We start from the raw sequence: 17,697 nt of genomic DNA on the forward strand, positions 1-17,697 counted from the left end.
TTGGAGAGCCAGGGTCCAATAAAGTGAGGAACTTAGAGTGATTAATATTACTAAGAAAAAAGTGCTGGAGAAATTAATGGGTCCAGAAGCCACCAAATCCTCAGGACCTGATACCCTATATACTAGAGTTCGAAAGCACATGGCTGAAGCGATAGTAACTGCACTGCATGTGATTGTCCAACATTCCCTAGATTCTGGAGAACTCCCAGTGGAGTGGAAAGTAGGAAACTTCGGCACAGGCATATCTCTTTTCAAGAAAAGGAAAGAGAGGGAGAACAGGGGATTACAGGCAGGTTAGTCTGAAGTCAGTACTGGGAAAATTGTTGGAATCTATTTTCAAGGAACTGGTAAAAAAGACACTTAGAGAATCATAATATGATTATGTAGAGTCAGCATAGTTTTGTGAAAGTGAGATTGCATTTGACAAATCTATTAGAGCATTTTGTAGATGAAACTAAGAGTAGATGAAGGGGAATCAATTATTGTTGTATACTTGGATTTCCAAAAGGTTGTGGGCAACATATTGAAATAGATAAAGTATTGATGAAAGAGCAAAAATAGAGAGTAGGAGTAAATGGGTAATTTTCAGGTTGGCAGGGTGTTACTAATGGGAAACTGCCGAGATCAGTCCTGGGTCTTAAACTTTTTACAATCTGTATGAATGATTTAGATGTAAGGACCAATGTTTTGTATCCACCTTTTCTAATAATACAAAATGAGGTGGGTGAGCTTTCAGGAAGACAAAAAATTCCATGCAGAATTTATACGGCCTCTTCATTTGACTGATTTTAGCGTTCAGCTGAGCGAGACCCCTGCTGGGTGCAAGGTCAGTATGTATTTCAGTTAGCCTACATTTCTTAAAGGAAGCTTCTTAAAGGGAAGGTGCACTCATTGTAGGGATGTTACTGCTAACTACTTGTAATGCAAGGGTCTGCAGCTGACAACCTGGCAGCCTTGTCTCAAGAAGTTCAATGCCCTTTCATAGGTGGTTAAGGTCAGTGAATTAAGGTCAGTGGGTGCATCCTCACATTAGATCTCCAACATGATACATTCCCAACTTCTCACACTGCTCAATACACTGCACCCCTGTCAGTCACCCAGCAACACTGCTTGGACTCACACCTAACATCCAGATACCTCATCCTTACCCACGAGTCATTTCTTCCTGTTTGCACAAACCTCCCGCTATTCAGCTGCGGAAGGCAAATCACTCAAACACCTTTCAGCACAAAGTGACCCATGACCGCAGGGGGAAGAGCAGAACTGGAGGGCAACAGGCAAACCTGTATCACGTGAGCCTTCTGGACGAGACCGTGTTCCACAGCATGAGAATGACTGTCAACGAAACCATTGCATCTGACTTCTCTGAGACCGTTCGGGATGACATTACTTTTCTGTCTTATTCTCAAACACCAGCTCACCCTGATCCTGCTGTGTGACATGTGGAGAAGGCTGCAGGTAGTGTTGCTATGGGTGCTTTGCTTTCCACCCCATCCACCTTCGCTCACTCCTACCCTCCCTTTCTGTTTTCAGATACCTAAGAAGTATTGCCAGTCCAGCCGCTGGTATCTAGAATGAAGGGCCAGAAGAACAATGTTCCTCTCAGAAAGAAGTACTATCATTGGGGCAGGATTCTCCCAAAAAAATTCAAAGTGCCAAATTCATGTAAAAACTGGAGTAGATCACGTTGGGTTTTCAAAATGAATCTCCCAAACCCTGAGCACTGCAGAGTGCACTAGCAGGATTCACGTTGAAAATCAGGGGACGGGGACTATTCCTGCTGGTGAGGCCGGCAGCATAGCGCTGAGTGGGCCACTGCGCATGCACCGATCTGTCAGCACCGAGATCGGCGCATGTGCAGTAGACCCGCACGGTCGGCCTCCTGATCGCTGTCCCCCCCCCACCCCCCCGACATCCCAATCGCTTGCTTCCCTGATGTCTCCAGGATAGCCCCAACCCAGCCCCTCCCTCCACTCCCCCGGTCCACCTTGATCTCCCCCCCATCCCCCTGCAGTCCCGATCTCTCGACCATCCCCCCACCAGCAGCCCCAACCCCCACACCCACCCCCCACTCTGAAGGTTAGCCCTGATTGCTGTCCTCCCTCCCCCTGTCAGGAATATCCCACCTCCGCCAATCTCCTCGCCCCCCCCACAGGCCCCACCCCCAATAGGCCCCATCTCCTTGCACTGCCTGATGCCCAGTGGGCAGAGCTATGGTGCCCCTTGGGCATTGCCAGATTGCCCCTTGGGCAGCGCCAGGGGACCAGGCTGGCATTGCCAGGCTGGTAATGCCCAGGGGACACGTCCCCTTACCCCCAATCTCCTCAAGGGCATCCATGGCCTCCCTTCACTCCTGCAGGGTCAGGCCACCAGCTCCCCATTGGTAGAGAGTTGTTGTAAACCCTGCTGGAGTGAACCTCTCCTGGCAGTTGGGGAGAGGCTAATGGGTCCGGAGACTTTAGTCCCAGGCCCGCTAATCAGATTCAAATGAATGTTTAAATAGTTTAATCAGCTTCGCACCAATTTCTGGCGCAGAGCTGACAGCCCTGGAAATCCGGGGCTTGGAGATTCATGGAGGCCACGGCGCCCCACGGGAAGCTCGCTAAACAGCCTCCGCTTATGTCTCCCAGCCCGCTGCACTGCTCGATCAACACAGCGGGTTGGGGAGAATCACCCCCCCTGGTTTATCACTCACAGCCACCAGCTGAGATACTGGCACAGTGTGTACATTGGAGGGCAGTGTACAGTCATGAACGTCAGAATGGTAAGTGGGCATGAGTGAGCTACTGACAGGCTGGGAAGATAACACAGTTTATTTCCCATTTCCCCAAAGCACGAGGTTGCAGATGAGTTCTGCTACAGGAGGAAGTTGATGGGGTGGCGAGAGGTGGGTTCTGACGGTATGTGCATTGGTGCATTGGAAGGACTGTGAGATTCTTGACACTACCAATGATCGTGGAGAATCCATATCCAACTTTGGACAGAGCCTGGAGCCTAACCTTTCCAAAACTGGAAATGGAGGCCAACTCCACGACAGTAGTTGTGAATCTGCCTCTGATGCAGCATCTGATCACCGAGGTCCCAACTTGCACTGCAGCACAGTGCAGCAATGTTTAAAGGATGTCCCCTTTAAAGAAAATAATAAAGATGTAAGAAACTGGTCACAAAAAAGCAACTACATCAGCAAGACCGAGTAGAGGCAAAGAATAACATCTCGGCTAATCTGGAGTGACCACCCATCCAGAAAGCTATCTGGGAGATCAAACCACCATTCCACATCCGGCCTGGGACATTCACTGTTTCTGAATTTCATGGCTGTGACCTGTCAGCAAACATAATATTTTTTAATGTCCTGTGACATGCTTAATGGATCAATGTAATGTGTTCACATTTCTTTTGCACAGTAGAGATTCAGTTTGAGTTGTTTAGCTTGTTGCAGCCTCTTGTGTGAAATAAGTGGCTTACTACAATTTATAGTTTGTGGACTGTTTCAACAATATAATTGTTCTATTATATTGGCGGCACGGTGGCACAATGGTTAGCACTGCTGCCTCACAGGGATCCGGGTTCAATTCTCAGCTTGGGTCATTGTCTGTGTAGAGTTTGCACATTCTCCCCATGTCTGCGTGGGTTTCCTCCCACAGTCCAAAGATGTGCAGGTTAAGTGGATTGACCATGCTAAATTGACCCTAGTGACAGGGGATTAGCGTGGTAAATATGTGGGGTTACGGGAATAGGGCCTGGGTGGGATTGTGGTCGGTGCAGGCTCAATGGGCCGAATGGCCTCCTTCTGTACTGTAGGGCTTTGATGATTCTATTCTATGCAGAATTTCATCCCACCCTAAATCGAGGTTGAAGCTAAAAGTAAAGGCCGCCTGGACAATCGGCCCATCCACCAACCCATGTTAAATAGCTTTCAATTGGCCCCTTAATGGGCTTAATTGCCTGTTTAATTGTCGGTAGGAATGCTTCTGACTCTCATGCGCATCCGCTGATTGAAATATCATGTGAATTACATCGGGACACGTGTCCTATATCTTCTCGTGTGATTTCACGTGCTTTCCGGTCAGATGCACGCCCGCCTGAGCAACGTAATATTCTGGCCCTAGAAGCAAAACCAAATCTTCTTGTTCTGAGAAGAGTTAAAAAATGGCTATTAGGGTATTTTATTTTCATGAATTAAGTATCGCTAGTTGCTTATTGCTCTACATTTGTTATGATTATGTTAGTTGTAGTTTCTTCTTATGCTAAGACACCCCAATACCTCTCACAAGAAGAATCACTTTGAGTGCAGCAACTTTTCTTACAAATTGCATACATTTCCAGCCATCCCCATGAGCTTTGATTATCAATAAACCAGCACAGCCCCCTTGAGCTGGAACAATCATTAATTACAGCACTTTCGAGGTCTACATTAACCCACATCCTCATGAATCCTAAATCAGCATAAAACACTCGAATTTTTAGCTGTATAAAAGGATTATTTACTCAAAGCACATTTTGCTAATCCACACAGCTGTGACCATGCCCTTTTAATGTGTGTTTGGCGGGATTAACTCTTTTAGACATTTCTGCCTGACATGAGAACTGAAGGAAATCCAAAGAGGGTTCAATCTACAGAATATGAACTAATCCTGATTTGATTTTATCTATTGATGAAAGAGTGTGAGCGAGATTTAACCCTATTACTGGAAGATGTATCTGAAAGTAATTTCCATCAACACTCCCAAGCCCTTTTCCAAAACATCTTAACTGTTTAGTCTGTTTAGATTAAATACCTCTCAATGCTTTTAAACACTTTTAAGAAAAAAGCAAGTTAATGAAAATTGTTGCTGACAGTTACTATTCAGGAATCTGGTACCAGTTGTGATTAAGCAACAAGTGCTGGCCTTGCCAACAACATTTACGCACATGAAAGAACAAAACAAAATTGGTGCTCAGAACCACGGAATAGTTATAACATAAAAGGAAGCCATTCATCTGTTATGTTTCCACTGGCTCTCTGTAAGAGCAATTTAGTGCCACACCCCTGCTTCATCCCCATTGCCCTACACATTATACCTCTTCAGATAGAAATCCAATCCCCTCTTGAACGTCTCGATTAAATCCTGCTTCCACCTTGCTCTGAGGCAATGCATTCCAGATCCTACCCACTGATTGCACGAATAAGTTTTTCCACGTGTGGACCTTGTTTCTTTTTCCAATTACCTCAGATCTGTGTCCTCTTGTTCTTAATCCTTCCACCAATGTGAACAGTTTCTCCCTCTCTACTCCCTCCGGCCTCCTCATGATTTTGAATACCACGATCAAATCTCCTCTCAACCTTCTTGTCTCCAAGGAAAACAGTAACTGAAGTTCCTCATCCTTCTCATGGATCTTTTCTGCACCCCCTCTCATGTGATCTTTCCTAAAGTGTGGTGTCCAGAACTAGATGCAATACCTCAGTTGAGTCTATTCTATAGACGTTTAACATAATCTCCTTACTTTTATGCTCTATTAATAAAGCCTAGAATGCTGTATGATTTATTAACCACACTCTCAACCTGTCCTGCCACCTTCAGTGATTTATGTATAGATGCACCCTGTTCCCTCTGCTTCTGCATCTCCTTTAGAATTGTTCCCTTTATTGTTTCTCTGTGTTCTTCCTGCATAATGAATCATTTCACACTTCTCTACATTAAATTTTATCTGTTTCTTGTACGTCCGTTCCGGACAAGTAACACTGATCACTATCAGGTGATGCGGCCCCTTTAAGGGGGCGATCCTTTGAGGACCGTGTGATTGGGTCAGACCCTATGGAGAGGCTCTGGGAGGTGGGAGGTGGGGGAGGGGGGTGGCTGACCCCGTCAGGAGCAAGGGTATGTATTCTGGGATAGGAAGGAACCTCAGTTGAAGCCAGTGGGGAGAAGAGGGTAGATGAGTATAAGAACTAAGAACTAGGAGCAGGAGTAGGCCATCTGGCCCCTCGAGCCTGCTCCGCCATTCAATAAGATCATGGCTGATCTTTTTGTGGACTCAGCTCCACTTACCCGCCCGCTTACCATAACCCTTAATTCCTTTACTGTTCAAAAATTTATCTATCCTTGTCTTAAAAACATTCAATGAGGTAGCCTCAACTGCTTCACTGGACAGGGAATTCCACAGATTCACAAACCTTTGTGTGAAGAAGTTCCTCCTCAACTCAGTCCTAAATCTGCTTCTCCTTATTTTGAGGCTATGCCCCCTAGTTCTAGTTTCACCCACCAGTGGAAACAACTTCCCTGCTTCTATCTTATCTATTCCCTTCATAATCTTATATATTTCTATAAGATCTCCCCTCAAGTTTCTGAATTCCAATGAGTATAGCCCCAGTCTCCTCATAAGCCAACCCTCTCAACTCCGGATTCAACCTAGTGAATCTCCTCTGCACCCCCTCCAGTGACAGTATATCCTTTCTCAAGTAAGGAGCCCAAAACTGTACACAGCACTCCAGGTGTGGCCTCAACAGCACCTTATACAGCTGCAACATAATCTCGCTGTTTTTAAACTCCATCCCTCTGGCAATGAAGGACAAAATTCCATTTGCCTTCTTAATTACCTGCTGCACCTGCAAACCAACTCCTTGAGATTCCTGCACAAGGACACCCAGGTCCCTCTGCACAGCAGCATGCTGCAACTTTTTACCATTTAAATAATAGTCCATTTTGCTGTTATTCCTACCAAAATGAATGACCTCACATTTACCAACATTGTACTCCATCTGCCAGACCCTCACCCACTCACTTAGATTATCTATATCCATTTGTAGACTTTCATCGTCCTCTGCACACTTTGCTGTTCCACCCATTTTAGTGTCATCTGCGAATTTTGATACACTACACTTGGTCCCCAACTCCAAATCATCTATGTAAATCGTAAACAATTGCAGTCCCAACACTGGTCCCTGAGGCACACCACTATTGCAGTTCTGTCAGACCCTTAACTTGTATATATATTATTATTAATAAATCAATAACTTGAAGGTGTAATGAGCCACCTTCGACTTTACAATAACCATAAAAATGTAACCTGTGCAACGTGCACTTTTGTAAGACACCCACCAGAAGCAAGTTAGCAACAAGGGCACACAAATTAAATAGATAACCTCAGCTTGATAGGGGAAATGAAAACTCAGGAATCTCATTGGTCTACAAAACCTTTGTTCTAATGTAACCAAAAGAGAAAATGCTGGAAAATCTCAGCAGGTCTGGCAGCATCTGTAAGGAAAGAAAAGAGCTGACTTTTCGGGTCCAGATGACCCTTTGTCAAAGCTTTGTTGGACTTTGACAAAGGATCATCTGGACTCGAAGGATCATCTGGACTCGAAACGTCAGCTCTTTTCTCTCCTTACAGATGCTACCAGGCCTGCTGAAATTTTCCCGCATTTTCTCTTTTAGTTTCAGATTCCAGCATCTGCAGTAATTTGCTTTTATTTTGTTTTTACGTGCTGCATGGCCAGCTAGGATTTCAAAATGGGGTCCAAGATGCGCACATTCACATTCAATGGGAAGTGAGTAGGGCACCATCTTGGTAAAGGAGTGTGTGTGCGTATGTGTGTGCACGCGCACCAAATCACCACTGGGAGAATACAAAGCAGCCACAATCATGAAGTGAATCAATGTACCATTCTGATCTAAAGCCACTGCTGCCACTTTAGAACTCCATAGCTGGTAGATATACCAACTGAAGATTTGAACTCACCCTCTCACCTTGATAACTCATGTCAGATCATTAAAACATCTTCCTGCACTGCATCAATGTTCCTAGAGTGATGCTCCTGTCATAGATCTCTCCTATCACCTCCTCCCACTGCCTCCTGAACATATGTCTGGAGGTCTCCTGCCCAATATCCATATGAAAGTCAGAATGCAATTCCCTCCCTGAGATTGGTTTGATGCTGGGGGAGCATTTAACCTTGTGGGAGGATGATTGGCCAGCTGCTTTAAGGGGAGGGATTTGTATCAGGCTTCTTGGTCCCAGGGAAGGCCCGCCCCTGCCCAGTTAAGTGCCTAATTAGTGACGTGAGGCTATCGCCAGCACTCCAGCCAACAGACAAGACCTCTGTTGCCTATGTTGCATTTCTATTTTTTGCACCAATCGAATAGTAAAGAACCTTATCAGGTGTTTTCACATGTTCCTCAAAGCATCACAGCAAATAGTTTGTTTTCAAATTCCCACCACTTTTTACAGCCTGAACACACATCTCCTTTCAGAGGTGCAGACTCTTTCATTGTTAGATTGTCTCGGAGTGGCTTACTCTAGTAAGAGATCTGGCTGGAGGCAAATATCTTTGCTTACACGTTCTTTTGTTAACATAGCTAAGTATATACCAGTTTACGGAACATCTGGACAGAGTGATTGCTCCTCTCTTAGGTTCTTCTCACTCATCTCTCTCTGAGTGACATCAGTATGATAGAACCATAGAATCCCTACATGCAGAAAGAGACCATTTGGCCCATCAAGTCTGCTTTGAAGCTCCGAAAGAGCATCTTACCCAGGCCTACTCACCCTTGCCCTATCCCCGTAACCTCTTGCATTCACCAAGGCCAATCCACCTCACCTACACATCTTTGTACAGTGGGAGGGAGCTGGAACCCCTGGAGGAAACCCCTGGGCAGAACAGACAGTCATTCAAGGCTGGAACCGAACCTGAGTCCCTGATGCTGTGAGGCAGCAGTGCTAACCACTGTGCCACTGTGCCACCCTTATGCACAGATATCCTTATGCACATGCTCAGTGGCCTTTATTAGAGTTAACTCTTTACTCTACATCTATTCCTGCCGCCCCCCCACCCCACCGCCCCTCCCCCCCTCCCCCCCCGCCCCCCCGCCCCCCCTCCCCCTCCCCCCCCCCCCCCGCCCCCCCCGCCCCCCCGCCACCTTTATCCCTATCTATTGTATATATGTTTTCCGATACAGCTGCCTTCAAGTAGTGCTAGCCGCTTGGGACCCTGGGTCATTTGTTGATGCAGTCAGTGATATGTCCATGTAAGTAAAGTTCACAAATCACAGTGCAGCTGTGCTAACTTCAAATGAGTCATTCAGGGTCGTTCATTTGGAACGTAAAAGCCTAGCATCCACGGAGGTGTAATGTCATGGACATTGAGGAATGAGTTTTCTGATTGCAGCTTAAACTGCCATAAGAATGGTGACAATTTCTAATGTGGCGGCAGACTGAAAGTCATAGAATCATAGAAACCCTGCAGTGCAGAAAGAGGCCATCTGGCCCATCGAGTCTGCACCGACCACAATCCCACCCAGGCCCTACCCCCATATCCCTACATATTTACCTGCTAATCCCTCTAATCTACGCATCTCAGGATACTAAGGGGCAATTTTAGCATGGCCAATCAACCTAACCCGCACATCTTTGGACTGTGGGAGGAAACCGGAGCACCCGGAGGAAACCCACGCAGACACGAGGAGAGTGTGCAAACTCCACCCAAGGAATCGAACCCAGGTCCCTGGAACTGTGAAGCAGCAGTGCTAACCACTGCGCTACCGTGCCACCAAAGTCCATTGTGACTTTTTCCACAGTATTGTTTCTGCAAAGAATGAACAGTGACAGGTTATCTTATTTCATACACAACATTGGTTCCAATTATATTTATATAAAACAGTCAGAAATAGGACATTATGCAAAGAAACTTTGAGCTTAATTTGATAGGTTGTGTGGGTTGCTGACTGCAGTAGAATGGATAGAATTTGGGATGGTGCATTTTAGGTAATTAAATTTGCAATATGATCAGTGAAAGGATAAATAGATTTAATGCAGAACCTGTACTTTCTGAATTTCAACAGGATTTGAATGCTGCATTTTCTGTCTATATATATCCTTTTTATTAGATTTATACTCATTCAGAATGTTCTTCTTATGCACTTCCGACCTGTTTATAATTTCATCTTAAACAGTTATTTTCTGAATTCACAACTCAAATAGCAGCATGGCATTGGGCTATACTGGACTAGAAGCAGCTGTTTTATCAATGGCTGCTTAATGACCAACATGTTATTATATCTGTGGATTAATCAGACCATTTAGAATCTGAGTTAATGGAACTGTGTGTTTGTTGGGAAATATGTGTTCCATTTACTGCACATTTCAGAAAACGAACATATCCACAACGTCATTGTTAACTGATTTAGCCTTTTGCTTTTAAGAATGTTGCCTGTGAATGTTCTTTCCTTCACAGGAGTATTCCTCATTTGCTCTTCAATTGCGCAACCCAGCTTCAAGTCCTGTTGCAAATCCTACTGCTTAGATGAGCTCCAACTCAAGTTTATCAGGCCCAGGAATCTGATCAACACCAACTGAAATCTGAGCAGCTGAAATTGGCAAAAAAATGATTCAATTATCTCACTAGTCCCTCCACCAACCCCAGGAGTTCTGATCTTGAAGACAGGGAAGTGGTGACATTTTGAAATCATTACTGTTTTGACAGTGTACAGGAGGGATGAGATGCTGTCCAGGAGGCAGAAAACCCTCTGGGCAATGCCTACAACAGCAGCGGAAAAAGGTTATACAGGAGGTTAATGGGAGAAGATCTGTATCTAGGAAATTGTTGCAATGTGCTGAAACAAGTTCAGTAATCTCACCAGATCTGTCAAAGTAAGAAGGACAAGGGCAGCACCACCACCTGGAAATTCCCCTCCAAGTCACTCACCACTCTGACTTTGAAATATACCACCGTTTCTTCAGTGTCACTGAGTCAAAATTCTCGAGCTCTCCCCCGTACAGCAATGTGGGTTTACCTATACCAAATGGATTACAACTGTTCAAGAAGGCACCACTACCTTCTCAAGACAAATTAGGGATAGACAATAAAAGCTGGCCTAGCTAGTGATGCCCACATTCCATGAATTAATAAAAAACGTAATTTACCTCTTGGCTCAACTATTCCATCCACATACAGGCACCACCTGAAGCCCCATGACTCACAATACTCCCCTCCCCACTTTAATTCACCTCCCACAATCACTGCTACACACTTCACACCACCACTTTCATCTCTTACCCACACACAGATTAGCACTGTGTGTAATTTAGAGGATAGGCTAAAGATGGGGTCTTCAGGTAATGAATCATGAGCCAGAAGAAGGCATGAGCTACAGAAGGATAATAAGATGCTATTTATCCCGTCTCACAGAACCTCTGGCTCACACTGCTGCCATGGAAACTTACACAGCAGATATTGTGGTCCCAGGACAAAGGCAGAAAATGCTGGAAAATCTCAGCAGGTTTGGCAGCGTCTGTGGAGAGGGAATAGAGCCAATGTTTCGAGTCTGGATGACCCGTCATCACAGCTAATAGCAAAGAACATCAGAAGAGATTTATAGTACGAGTGTGGGGATGGGGGGGCTGCAATTGGACAAAGGGAATATAAATGATGATAAAGAAAGGGTGATTCTGGACTCCACTGTTGACAGGAACTTCCAAGACAGCTGTTTAAGATCGCACACCACAGGACTAAAAGATTAGTGCGGCAGGCCAGGAGATTTCAGTGGGGCCAGATGAGCGCAATCCACGCTGGGTGTCCAGATCCGAGTGCATCTCCCAGTGCTAGATTTCTGGCGCCGTCAGAAATAGGCGCAGAGCTGAATTAGGCATGCAAAAGAGCATGCAAATCTAATTTAAATATCATCAGCGGGCCTGGAGACCACCCCCCACCTCCCACCACCCCCCCCCCCCCCCCCCCCCCCCCCCCCCACACACACACACACACCACCAGGAGTGTTTCACTCCAGCAGGGTTTACAGCAGCTCCCACTTTCAAGGAGCTAGCAGCCCGACCCTGCTAGCTAGGAGTGATGGGGGGACAAAGAGGGCTCCCTAGAGGGTTGGGCGCCCTAGGGCATTGGCATCCTGGCAGTGCCAGCCTGTGCTCCCTAGCACTGCTCAAGGGAAAAAGTGCCAATGCCCAAGGGGCACTAGGGAAAAAGTGCCAATGCCCAGGGGGCACTATAGCACTGCCCACTAGACATGGGGCAGTGCCAAGGGGGTGGGGCCTAACTGGGGCAAAACCTGATGGGGACAGGGCCACTGGGGGCAATCGGTGGAGGGTCCCGCTGCCACTCTGCACTTTGGGATCCTGAGCAGAAGGAGGGAGGTCAGTGATCGGAGCTGGCCATCTGGGTGAGGGAGGACAGCCTGCTGGGGAGGGCGGGTAGTGATCTAGGTGGGCTGGGGGTAGGTGGGGGGCGTCGGGGCTGGGACCTGGCATGCTTGGAGGGGGGGGGGGGGGGGGTGCCAGCAATTGGGCCATGGGGGGGTCACATGGCTGGCGTTGCAGAGGTCGTGGGGCTGGCCAGTGATCGAGTTGGCCAGCAACTGGGAGGCCAGCAGAGGGGTCACTGTGTATGTGCCGATCTCGGTGCTGACAGATCAGTGCATGCACAATGGCCTGCTCAGGTCTATGCTGCCGGCCTCTCCTAGCTATGACTGTAACACCACATTCTGCACTCTCTCCTTTCCTTCTCTATGAACAGTATGCTTTATCTATGTAGTGCGCAAGAAACAATACTTTTCACTGTATACTAATACATGTGACAATAATAAGTCAAATCAAATCAAAATAGTACACTCTGCAGTGCACAGAATGCGGGAGATTCACTTTAGAACTCCCACTGAAAAAGCAGCATGACTTACTCCAGTTTTCACGCAAATGTTTTGGGAGAATCGCCCCCCACATCTTTGTGAAGTGTCCTGGATGCAATCTCAGCCTGGTGCTCGATCTCAGTGAAGATATCAAGGCTGTAACCATTGACGAAGCAGTATGTCGGAACACAGCAATAGGTAAGTCAGTGCACCAGGCAGTTAGTAAAAACAATTCTTAAGTATTCCTTTTAAATATTAAACACAATGAAAATTGAATTGTCGGGTAAAACATTTTTTCTCCATTTGGTGTTGGTGTTAATATGTGTGATGAAGTAATGACAAGACTCATAAGGCTGGACCAAAGGAAGAGAATTGAGTGGTTATCATCGGGATGGTGTTGAGAAAGATTATGGGACCACTGGTATATTCAGTTGGGAAGGATGACTAATGTAAGTCCCCTAAACCATCATCTATGCACATTAAGGACAGAATGTTTTAAAAATGCCATGAAGTGGGGACTTTAGTGGATGTATCTGGGAGTGGACGTAACTGGGGGTGGCACAATTAATTGAGGAAATTCATGCTTATTGAAAATTTAGCATGAAGCAGTCTTAATCATTCCCTTGTAAATTTCCTTGGAAAGAAACAATGGAACAATGAAACCCCAGGAAATGATAATAAAATTTGACTTTGCTCAAAAAATTATCCCCTCCACAAAATTGGCAGGACTTGCAGATAGTGAGGAGCATTGTCAGAAGCTACAGAAGGATATAGATAGGCTGGAAATTTGGGCAAAGAAATGGCAGATGGAGTTCAATCCTGATAAATGCGAAGTGATGCATTTTGGTAGAAATAATGTAGGGAGGAGCTATATGATAAATGGCAGAACCATAAAGGGTGTAGATACGCAGAGGGACCTGGGTGTGCAAGTCCACAGATCCTTGAAAGTGACGTCACAGGTGGAGAAGGTGGTGAAGAAGGCATATGGCATGCTTGCCTTTATAGGACGGGGCATAGAGTATAAAAGTTGGGGTCTGATGTTGCAGATGTATAGAACGTTGGTTCGGCCGCATCTGGAATACTGCGTCCAGTTCTGGTCGCCACACTACCAGAAAGACGTGGAGGCTTTGGAGAGAGTACAGAGGAGGTTTACCAGGATGTTACCTGGTATGGAGGGGCTTAGTTATGAGGAGAGATTGGGTAAACTGGGGTTGTTCTCCCTGGAAAGACGGAGGATGAGGGGAGACTTAATAGAGGTGTATAAAATTATGAAAGGCATAGATAGGGTGAACGGTGGGAAGCTTTTCCCCAGGTCGGTGGTGACGTTCACGAGGGGTCATAGGTTCAAGGTGAAGGGAGGGAGGTTTAACACAGATATCAGACGGACATATTTTACACAGAGGGTGGTGGGGGCCTGGAGTGCGCTGCCAGGCAAGGTGGTGGAGGCGGACACACTGGGAACGTTTAAGACTTATCTAGACAGCCATATGAACGGAGTGGGAATGGAGGGATACAAAAGAATGGTCTAGTTTGGACCAGGGAGCGGCGCGGGCTTGGAGGGCCGAAGGGCCTGTTCCTGTGCTGTATTGTTCTTTGTTCTTTGTTCACACACTGTTTGGAAATAATCACAGTGACATTTTGTGCTTTCTTCATAAATATTGCTACCTCCTGCTGATCTCATGATGAATAACTCTTTGCAGCTTTGACATTTGTTAATTCCTGGATTAGGGCCACTTCTGCCCCAGTCAACTTTGGCACACGCTATTTGGCAGCTAAATCCTAGTTTAGGCCAACATGACATTTATCATTCCATATTGAGGGAATCTATTAAATGAGGATATCCCCACTTCTTGTGTAGTGTTTTTTGCTTCCAAGGCAGCTGAGAAGGAAGATGTGAAAGACCCTTGCAAAATTTTAGAATGACTCCCTCCGGGTTTTCAGTAAAACTGCCCTGTACTGATCAGTGGCCAACCTGTGGCTGGGCCTGGCCACTGCAACATGGCAGCAGTCATTCAATATGATGCCCTTTTCTCTCGTAACAGTCCTTCCACCGAGCTCCTCTCCCAAACAACAGAGAAGAGGCTGAGCCAGGCTGCACGGGAAACCACAGAAGAAGTTTGGTCACACCAGATTTAACTGTCATGCGATGGAGACCACTTCAGCCTCAAGCTGCTATTGCTCCAAACAAAAGGAAGTAATTGAAAACAGTATGTCATTAGGACTTTTCCGCGAGATATGCTGATCAGTAACTAAGCTTCAGGAAGAATTTTGCACCAAAAAAATCTCAGATTTAACTATTCCAATGTGGGCATTTTGTAAGGTCAACATTTCAAAGCCTTGTTTAAATGTTGTGAACCTAGGCGTTCTTTTAACAATCTGTCTTTCTCTATGAGTTGCAACAATCTGTGTGCTCCTGTACTCTTCTAATGTTGCCATCTTTCTCCACTTTGTCTAGTTCGAGCTTCAATTTGTCTTATCTGTGGATGCTGCACTTTACATGGTAGATCAACTTGCACTCTCCTGCAAGTGTAATGTTGCGACTTCCTTGAAACTGCCAATTTTGTCAAAGGGCCTTCCCATGTCGTGCAGCACTGTCTAAGGCTGTTCACCATGTTGCACCTGCACTCAATCTTGCTGCCACTTGTCTGACCACCACTGATCACCATGCTGAGTTATTATAATGATATAATATCTTGAGTTTATTTACTGTACAAGACACAGGGCACCAATAAGGGATTTGGTAAACATGTTGTGTGTTCATTTATTATGAATCGGCACATGTGAACGGTTATGCACAGTTATAAATCTTGAAGACATTCGAGCTGGTGAGTGTGCCCTGCTCAAAGTAGAAGTGAAACTAAGGTGAGATCACATGGCATATTTTCCTTCCAATAATGTCATGGTGATATCCCTTAAAGGCATACTAAAACATTATCCATATGGATTCACCCATCTTGACCACACATGTGAGGTGGTGAGAACTCTTATGGTATTGTAACCCATTTCAAATGCCGAGATTTGATCTCAGTGGTGACTTTCTCCCAATCTCATCTGTGTGTGATCCTGGAGGACCTTCTGGCTGCCCACAGATCTCTGGCCTTTCTCCTCCTGTCCACCACCGCTAATAATCCTCCAGCACCACGTCGGCAACCGTGAAGCTCAGTCCTTTTCTGCGGTTTCATTCTTTTTGTTCTTAATTACAGCAACAGTATTCAGTAGCAGTGAAAACATTCACTGCAGCTTCCCTTTAGGACAGATAGATTGTCTTTAAGGACAGAAGCGTGGCTGCACCACATGTTTTCAGCAAATGCTGCTCGGCTCCCTGCTAAGCACAGCAGTAGGCAGCTGTGTAGCAGACATTCAACACACTGATATAATTGAGTAAATGAGGTGGCAGCACCAAATCTGCCTGCAACTTACCTTCATCTGAGCCACAGGGACAGGTGGTTCCTCCTGATGGTGCAAACCAAGTTCCAGCCAATTTCTTTTTAAATTTTACATTTAGTTTTCATACAGACCTGGATGGAGATTTTGTACATATTAAATGACACATGATGTGGAGATGCCGGCGTTGGACTGGGGTAAACACAGCAAGAAGTCTCACAACACCAGGTTAATGTCCAACAGGTTTGTTTGGTAGCACGAGCTTTTGGAGCACTGCCCCTTCATCAGGTGAGTGCAGGATTTGATTCACAAACAGGGCATATATAGACACAAACTCAATTACAAGATAATGGTTGGAATATGAATCTTAACAGGTAATCAAGTCTTTACAGGTACAAACAATGTGAGTGGAGAGAGGGTTAAGCACAGGTTAAAGAGGTGTAAATTGTCTCAAGCCAGGACAGTTAGTGAGATTTTGCAAGCCCAGGCAAGTCGTGGGGGTTACAGATAGTGTGACATGAACCCAAGGTCCCGGTTGAGACCGTCCTCATGTGTGCGGAACTTGGCTATCAGTCTCTGCTCAGCGACTCTGCGTTGTTGTGTTTTGTGAAGGCCGCCTTGGAGAACGCTTACTCGAAGATCAGAGGCTGAATGCCCTTGACTGCTGAAGTGTTCCCTTCCTGATAGGAAGGGAACACTTGCAAAATCTCACTAACCGTCCTGGCTGGAGACAATTCACACCTCTTTAACCTGGTTAACCGTCTCTCCACTCACATTGCCTGCACCTGTAAAGACTTGATTACCTGTAAATACTCACATTCCAACCATTATCTTGTAATTGAGTTTGTGTCTATATATGCCCTGTTTGTGAACCAAATCCTGCATTCAGCTGATGAAGGGGCAGCGCTCCGAAAGCTCGTGCTACCAAATAAACCTGTTGAACTTTAACCTGATGTTTTGAGACTACTTAAATGACACAATGTAATACATAAAAATTACAACATGGAAACAATCCATGTTGGCCAGACTTTCCAGCTGTTCACAGTGGTGGGTTCTCCGGTCCCGCCAGCAGCGCACCCCCACCTGTGGGTTTCCCGCCGACGTGGGGTGACGTCAATGGGAATTCCCATTGACAGCGGCAGGACCAGAGAATCCCTCTGCTAGCAAACAACGCGCCACCTCTCACTGGCAGGAAACATGTGGCTGGGAGGCCGGAGAATCTCACCCATTGTCCTTAGCCCCTCACATGAGAAAATAACCCTGACCACATTTAATGGTATTGTTTCCATAATCCGCACTTCTGATTTTCTTTATACCGTCAACAACCTTTCATCAATTATCAAATCTAAGCTTGAATGTTGCCATCAGCTCTTCCTCTGTCACTAATGCACGGCTATAACAAATCCATGAATAAGATAGACTTTCTTGCTTTCTGTTCTAAATCACTTACATTTAATCTTGTGCCTACGGAATCTTATTCTTGACATCTCTAAATATTCAAAAATACAGTTGGCTTCTGCCTACCACCCTCCCCAACCTTCTAAAATTTGAAACACTTCTATCATGTTTTCCACTTTAGTAGCAAAACCTGGAAGGCAGATTATTACCTGAATGGCTATAGATTGAGGGAGGGAATGTGCAATGAGACCTGGATGCCCTTGTACACCAATCACTGAAGGTAAGCACACAGGTGCAGCAGGTG

This window comes from Mustelus asterias, chromosome 6 (genome assembly GCF_964213995.1).
Source record: "Mustelus asterias chromosome 6, sMusAst1.hap1.1, whole genome shotgun sequence".
NCBI lineage: Eukaryota > Metazoa > Chordata > Chondrichthyes > Carcharhiniformes > Triakidae > Mustelus > Mustelus asterias.